General features: G+C 42.1%; 1 long non-coding RNA gene across 1 annotated transcript in view; it reads left to right on the forward strand.

The window, feature by feature from the left end:
* Nucleotides 1-1953, forward strand: part of LOC143930760 (uncharacterized) — a 102704-nt gene extending 100751 nt beyond the window's left edge. Inside the window, exon 5 of the long non-coding RNA XR_013262824.1 lies at nt 1794-1953. This is a non-coding gene — a long non-coding RNA (uncharacterized LOC143930760). The remainder of the gene's footprint in view (nt 1-1793) is intronic.
* The last annotated feature ends 6565 nt before the right edge of the window (nt 1954-8518 follow it).

Here is an 8518-nt window from a genome sequence, read left to right on the forward strand (position 1 = left end):
GAGATGTTGACACGTCGCTCTCTCCGGCCGGAATGCCAGAGCCGCGATGTGCGGTCACTTATATAGTGACAATGGGGCGGTGTCACATGGTATATGTCCCGAAGTCGGGAGAAGAGGCCGGCGGCGGGGAGGAAGAAAGCCGGACTCCTCCGCTAGCAAAAGAGCTACACGAAGATAGCGGAGGAGTCCGGCGAGAAGACCCCCGAAGACGGAAGACCCCCGGAGCTGTGCAATAAAATATTTTTTCCCTGTGTTGTGTTTTTTTTTGTACTTTATTTCACAGGTGAATGGGTAGGGGTACATTGTACCCCATACTCATTCACATAGGGTGGGGGGCCGGTATCCGGGGGCCCCCTTCTTAAAGGGGGCTCCCGGATTCCGATAAGCCCCCCGCCCGCAGACCCCGACAACCAACGGCCAGGGTTGTCGGGAAGAGGCCCTTGTCCTCATCAACATGGGGACAAGGTGCTTTGGGGTGGGGGGGCCGCGCGGCCCCCCCTTCCCCAAGGCACCCCCCCATGTTGAGGGCACGCGGCCTGGTACGGCTCAGGAGGGGGGGCGCGCTCGCTCGCCCCCCTTTCCTGGCCGGCCGGGTAGCGTGCTCGGACAAGGGTCTGTTGTGGACTTTGGGGGGACCCCACGCCGATTTTTTTCGGCGTTGGGGTTCCCCTTTAAGTCCATTCCAGGCGGCGGAGCCCGCGACGTCTCCTTCGCGGGCCCCGCCTACCTGTACACGCGCTCGAAATGGGCGGATTTGCCTCCGCCTTACGTGGGCGAGTCCGTTCATTTCAAAAGTTGAGCGAACTGTTTGGCAAACAGTTCGCTGAAACAGTCCGCTCAAAAAGTGCCGTGTGTGGCCATGTCCGTCCATGCTAATTTTGAGCGGACTGTTTGCCGAAACTGTTTGACGAACAAAGTTGGGCGAACAGTCCGCCCGTGTGTACGCGGCCTAATGCCTCGTACACACGAACGGAGTTTCCGACAAAAAAACTGTGAATTTTGTTTGAAGGATGTTGACTTCAACTTGTTTTGCATACAAATGGTCACACAAATGTTGGCCAACAATTACGAACATAGTGACATACAAAACATACATGATATCTCCATTACGAATGCTAGTTATATCTCTGGCTCGTTCCGAGCATGCGTGGACTTTTGACCGACGGATTTGTGTACACACGATTGGAAAGTCCAACAACAAACATTTGTTGGCAGAAAATTTGACAACCTGCTAGCCAACATTTCTGCCAACAAGCTCACATCCAACTTTTGTTGTTGGAAAATCCAATTGTGTGTACGAGCAATAGGGTAAGAAAGTCAAATGTGTAAAAGGAAAATTACCAGGTTCTGTCAGGTTTTTACAATGTTCAATTTCTATTTCTTGTATCAAGATCTTATGCGAAGGTTTCATTAATTTCTAAATATAATACAAAGTGTTACTTCCATGTTTCCATGATACAACATTTTATGGGTTTCATGCTACATCCTAGTAATTAAATTACCAAATTAGCCCTTGCTGTAATTTATTTCCTACCAGTTTCAGTTTGAACTGTTTGTTTTTACTTAGTGATCTTTACAACACAGTGACAGGCTCAATGACAAGGCATTGAAGGACATTCAGTTGACACTTAAATGTGACCAGAGTGTTAATAGACCTATTAACATCTTCAAGGTGAAAAGCAGTTCAGTGAATTTCATTTATGGTTTTTACAGCACATGAATTTCTTGTGTTTGATAACAACATTTACCTGTTTTTTTCAGTATATTTATAAAGATTTTGTTTTTTATTTCAGGCCTTGAAGAAGACTGCCAGTACCCGATTATGATACCAAATTCTTTACCATTTTCATGTGTCTTGTTTATCAGACAATACGTGGAATCTTATGCTACACCTTGGTACCAAGCAAGCCCTGAGTAACTGAATGAATAGAATAAATATAATTTATTTTAAAATTTTAGTAGTCGTGTTCTTTTTAGGTTGATATACCAACCAATCTAAAGTTACAGAGCTCATAGCAACCAAATATCTTATTTTAGGTAGTATTATTAGTTCAGGTATTATTAGTTCAGAGAGTGTTTTTAAAATTTTTAAATTACAAGTATTTTTTTTATTTTTATCTACTTACACTATATTACCAAAAGTATTGGGACGCTTGCCTTTAAACACACTTGAACTTTAAGTCCGTAGGGTTCAATACTGAGTTGGCCCACCCTTTGCAGCTATAACAGCTTCAACTCTTCTGAGCAGGCTGTCCAGAAGGTTTAGGAGTGTGTCAATGAGAATGTTTCACCATTCTTCAAGAAGCGTATTTGTGAAGTCAGCACGGATGTGGACGAGAAGGCCTGACTCACAGTCTCTGCTCTAATTCATCCCAAAGGTGCTCTATTGGGTTGAGGTCAGGTGCAGGCCAGTCAAGTTCCTCCATCCCAAACTCGCTCATACATGTCTCTATGGACCTTGCTTTGTGCACTGGTGCGCAGTCATGTTGGAACAGGAAGGGGCCATCACCAAACTGTTCCCACAAGTTTGGGAGCAAGAAATTGTCCAAAATGTCTTGGTATGTTGACGCCTTAACAGTTCCCTTCACTGAAATGAAGGGCCCAAGCCCAACCCCTGACAAAGAGGCCAACACCATAATCCCCCCTCCACCAAATGATTTGGTGCATTGAACATAGGGCACTTCTTTTCAGAGATACATCCTCAATTGTAGAGTAGTGTCATCAAGGAGATATAGGGGGTGCCATACTGACACGGGGGCAGCTCTTCAAAGAGTAGAAGCAACTCCAACTGCAAGGACAAGAAGAGGAGAAGGCGCCTCTAAGTGCAGTATTAAAAATGTTTATTGACAACTAAAGTGAATTCTACTTACAGGATCACAGTGTAAAACGGGCATGACTGATCGTTACATAGGGTTCTGTTTCTGTGTCTGTGACACCATCTCCTTAAGCCGACTAGCAGTGAGAGAGGGGGTGGATGTGGTGAGCCGACCTAAGAAGGTCCTGTCCACAGAAAAAATTCCACTTAAACAGACTCTCCCAGGTGGAAGATAGGAGGAGGGCATCCAACATTAAATCAGTTGGGGGGGGGGGGGGAGAGCACAGGGGTCCTCCACAAAACCAACTGAGAAAGTGGAGAGCAGAAAGGCATTAGTGTCATCACATTTAACAAAATCTGGTGCTGCTGTGCATGGTAGCTATTTAGCTTGTTCAATTAAGCTTTGAAAAAAAAAATGGAAGCTGATTGCTTTATATGAAGAGCTGCACTCAATTTTGCACTCTCCACTCCACCCCCCCCTCCCCATAACACGCACCTGCCCCACGCATTCCACACCAGAGGAAACAACCAACATTTACTATCGCATTTTCACAACATCTAATGCATAAACAGGGGTGCCGTTAACATAACATTGACACTCGCTGCTGATGCGAAAAGCACCCAGAGAATGTAGGTTTCCCACTTCGCAATCCAGTGTGAACTGGCACTAAGTAAATAAAAAGAGATAAGCAAAATGATTTACTCCACATTTAACACTAGTTATCTGCAAACTTTAGTGTGGTTCCTCCTAAAATTTTGGGGCACAGTTACAAGAGTTAGGAGTGAGGTGAGGGTACCGGTTAGGTGAGGGTACCGGTATCCAAGAAGGTAACAAGCAGGGAAACATGCCCAGTCCCTAGGGCAGAAAATTAGCTTGATTATAGAGATAACTGGGAATTTGATCTATTGCCCTGCATGAGGGCTTAGGAATATAGTGTAGGTATCTGGAAAGAAGATTGAGCAGTAAGGTAAATGTTACCCTATTTAAAAAAAATTTTTCTAGTGTTGGGCTTTAATGGCCTAATAATTCATGATAGAGGGATTAAATGCCCTTATCTGTTGATACCATCATACCTTAAATGTTTTTTTTAGATGTGAATATATGGCTTTTAATTATAAATATTCACGGGGGCAGCTATATTGGCATGTTAGCTATGCATGCTGTGCTTCCTGCCTAGTAATGCTGCATGGTAATTATGCTGTGTTGCTAATCTTATCTCTGCAAATGTATGGATCAGCATAGATCCTTATTTATTTATTGCATTTAATACATCTCCTAGATCATCTTTTCTCTACCAAGGTTCTAGGGAAGTATCATCCAGAGGTTGCTAGGGTTACTTGAGCAGTGAACAGTGATGGATTGATCTCCCACCTAATGGTACCTTCATAGCTCGAAGACTGAATCACTAAGCAGAGCTTACTCTCATTCTAAGGGGACACCTCTCCCACTGACCTTCATTCTATGGGGACACCTCTCCTACTGACCTTCATTCTATGGGGACACCTCTCCCACTGACCTTCATTCTATGGGGACACCTCTCCTACTGACCTTCATTCTGTGGGGACACCTCTCCCACTGACCTTCATTCTATGGGGACACCTCTCCTACTGACCTTCATTCTAAGTGAATATCTCCTCCATTAACCTCTGATCTAAGGGGACATCTCTTCCACCAATGGAGTGGGACTCTTTTTCCAGTGACTACAAATGTAGGAGACCTCTTCTTTATTGACCAACAACATAGTGGGCCCCTTTTTGGCAGTTATGTTTATCAGCTTTACTGCTCAGAATAGTTTTATCATATACTGTAGATCAAGTTTGGTAAAAAAAATATTATAGCTCCAGCTTACTGATCACGCTAATGTACCATAAACTGCAGATATAATTTAAGTAGCAGTTGCTTGAGACCTGAAAATTATTTGAAATATCCCCCTGTGGTATAAGGTTTGAGAAAGACTAATCTAGACAGTTCATCTTCTATCTCATTTTATTTCAGCGCTGTCTTTTTTTAAAGAAGGATGTTGATTGGCTGACATACTAATAGGGACAATCTAAAATGCTTATATGAAATGCAGAACAGGTCCCATTAAATATGATATTTGTGTTCAGGTAGACTTAACAACAATATCTCACAATGTGTAGTTCCTGAAAATTTGCCATTCGTTCTCATTAGCATCTCAGCTATTCAAGGACACTGGGGCCAGTCACAACTGTGTACTCCCATCCCATCCCACTATTATCTGAATATGACATGCATGTGAAGCAGCAGCAGTATAACCATTGATTTTTAAATAGAGCCTCCACCGAACAACAGGGGGATACACAACCTAATACACTGGCATCTTGGTCTGTTCATAAATCAACTTCACAGCTTGTGGCAGAGCAATGGCGGATGTTTCAGCGTGGAAATGAAACGTCAGGGACATGTTACTTAAAAATGCATCAGCCACTGACACAAGACAGCAGAGTCCTCTTTTGATCAAACTGAGCTCTTGAATGATTTAATTTGTAGATTTGACAGTAAGTATTGAATTGAACAGGGAAGACAAATAGACAAGGAGAGACCAAGGGGACATGAGATGATGGCTGAATAGAATATGTAATGATGGAAGAGGTGAAGGGATATTGTAAACTAAATTATTTTGGAACAACAACCAGCTTGACTTCATCTAATTATTTATTAGAGTGTGTCACCGGGAAGGCTTTATGACAACGAACAGAAATCTATATGCTAAAGTTGTTACGTTGTGGAATAGTGTTAACAGGCGATCCTAGATTAATTCATCGTCTGTGATTTTAGATGGCTAAAGGAAGAACATTTGACACTTATAAGGTAACAGCATACAGTAAGCATAGCAAGGGCATCCCTGCAATATTAAGAATTCGATAAAGTCCAACACAGTTGCAGAGATAATAAGATATAACATTTGAAGATTTGGTCATGTGCCAGTCTACAAACCATAAGGCGGAGAGGGTAAACTGTAGGACAGTAGGAAAAAATATTCAATGTAAAAATTAGATATATGCTGTATATACACCTGAAAAATAAAGAAAAAAAGAGTGTTGGGTTATGCTAATGGCAATTTTTTTTTACCAATTTGGTATACTCTATGGCATCCTTTTCAGCTAGGGTTCCTCCAGAGGTTGCTAGGGGTTCCGTTCCTTGAGCAATTACCACATTTCTGCCTTTCAGATATGTAACCACTGAAAACAATAATCTTTGAACCAATTTGTAAGCATTCTTCACAATGACCATCATGCTAACGTACCCTGTGCTGTAGATATAGTAATTATTAGCAGGGGTTCAGTGAGACCGGAATATTATTTCAAGGGTTTCTCCATGTTAAAAGGGGTTAAGAAAGGCTGGTCTAGTAGGTACTCTCAGGCTTTACAGAAGAAGCAATGTTTGCAGCGTTATGTCACTTTTATTTTCAATATTCATGATATACAGTATGCGTGCATTTAGTATCATTTTAAATCCAAGACACACAAGATGCAGAATCCAGTTCATGCTCCGGTTGCTCAATGTATAATTTACTTGTCAGGCTGCATGGAGATTAAAACGCTTCCCGGTCCTTAGGCAGTATACTGTATATAAAGCCTCAAGAGTGCATGGTTATACCAGGATCATGGCTGCAGCTGCAATGCACTTTCATGTAGAAGTGATCAAGTGGCTCTACAGCCTCCTGATCACTTTTGCAGCCTCCTCTCCTGCTGTTATTTCTGGGCTATCCTGTTCCACTGAGGACCCAGGGACCACTATAAATGGTCAAGCTGGCTGCTCACAGAAGAGAAAGAGGAACATCCATTCCCATATCTCCTCCGTGACGAAAAGCTGGAAGCAGATGTGAGAAGGATTTATTCACTTCTGGTTTCAGTGCTTTGTTTCCCTAGTACGTACAGCCATAGAAGCGGCCCATCAAACTTGTCTCTAATTGGCTGCCTTGGAGGTCAGAGGAGGGATCAGGGATCTAATAGAATAATCTTATAACTCCTGATGTTATTACTTTGACTTGGTCTTTGCCCACTTCCAGACCTTCTAAAGGTTTTCCTATGTTATTAATTGCTACAGCCAGTGCTGGCCTCCTAAAAAATTATTGTTGCTTAGCAAGTTACAGACCTGGAACATGCATGTTGAAATTGAGCGTCAGAAAAGTGTTTTGTCCTGTACACACGGTGGGACATTCCGATGACAAAATCCGTCTGATTTTTTTTGATGGATTTTGGCCCAAACTTGTCTTGCATACACACGGTCGCACAAATTTGTCGGAAAATCCGATCATTCGTAAAAAGGTGACTTAAACCACGTACAACGGGACTATAAAGAGGCAGTAGCCAATAGCTTTCATCTCATAATTTATTCTGAGCATGCGTGGCACTTTGTTCGTTGGAATTGTCTACAAACAATCGGAATTTAAATGATCGGATTTTGTTGTCGGAAAATTTTAGATCCAGATCTCAAACTTTGTATGTCGGAAATTCAGAAAAAGTCAGATAGAGCCAACACAATCCGATCGCACATTTTCCATTGGAAAGTCTGACCATGTTAGCAGCTCAGGAAGCATTTAACTGAAAACATCAAGATCACAACCAGGCAACTAGCATTTTCAAAGAGAATGATCAGAAATGGCATCCTTCAAGACTCTTTGAATTGCATGTTTCCTTTAATAGTTTAGCAATGTAAGGGCAGCTTTGCAATTCAAGTGCAGACGTATAAAAGCAGTTTATTCTGGAAGAATTTTCAGATCTTCACATTCTATCAGTTCTAAGATTCGAATATCAACACCTGTAGGAATGTAGATGCCAAGGTATACAACAGCACAAGAATATTGAAAACAGCCTTTTGAGAATAGATGCTGTCTACATGAGTTATTTTATAAGGAAAAATATTCATACTTGTCTGAAGTATACTATTAAAGTATATATAAACCCTAACAATAACCTTCTCTTATTTGCTTCCTTTTGGTCTGCTAGATACAGTGCATCCGGAAAAAGTATTCACATAACTTTTTTCCACATGTTGTTATGTTACAGCCTTATTTTAAAATGGATTAAATTTATTATTTTCCTCAAAATTCTACAAACAATACCCCATAATGACAACGTGAAGGAAGTTTGTTTGAAATTTTTTGTAAGTATTTACAGCCTTTCCATAACACTCAAAATTCAGCTCAGGTGCATCCAGTTCCACTGATGTGATGTTTCTACAACTTCCTTGGAGTCCACCTGTGGTAAATTCAGTTGATTTGACATAATTTGGAAAGGTACACACCTGCCTATTTAAGGTCCCACAGTTAACAGTGCATGTCAGAGCACAAACCAAGCCATAAAGTCCAGGGAATTGTCTGTAGACCTCAGAGACGGGATTCTGGGGAAGAGTACAGAAACTTTCTGCAGAATTGAAGGTCCCAATGAGCACAGTGGCTTCCATCATCCATAAATGGAAGAAGTTTGAAACCACTAGGACTCTTCCTAGAGCGGGCCGCCTGGCCAAACTGAGCTATCAAGGGAGAAGGGCCTTAGTCAGATGGTCACTCTGACAGAGCTCCAGTGTTTCTCTGTGCAGAGAGGAGAACCTTTCAGAAGAACAACCATCTCTACAGCACTCCACCAATCAAGCCTGTATGGTAGAGTGGCCAGATGGAAGCCACTCCGCAGTAAAAGGCACCTGAAGGACTCTCAGACCATGAGAAACAATTCTCT

Source organism: Lithobates pipiens, unplaced genomic scaffold (genome assembly GCF_037356315.1).
Source record: "Lithobates pipiens isolate NorthernLeopardFrog02 unplaced genomic scaffold, aLitPip1_a1.2 Scaffold_25, whole genome shotgun sequence".
Lineage (NCBI taxonomy): Eukaryota > Metazoa > Chordata > Amphibia > Anura > Ranidae > Lithobates > Lithobates pipiens.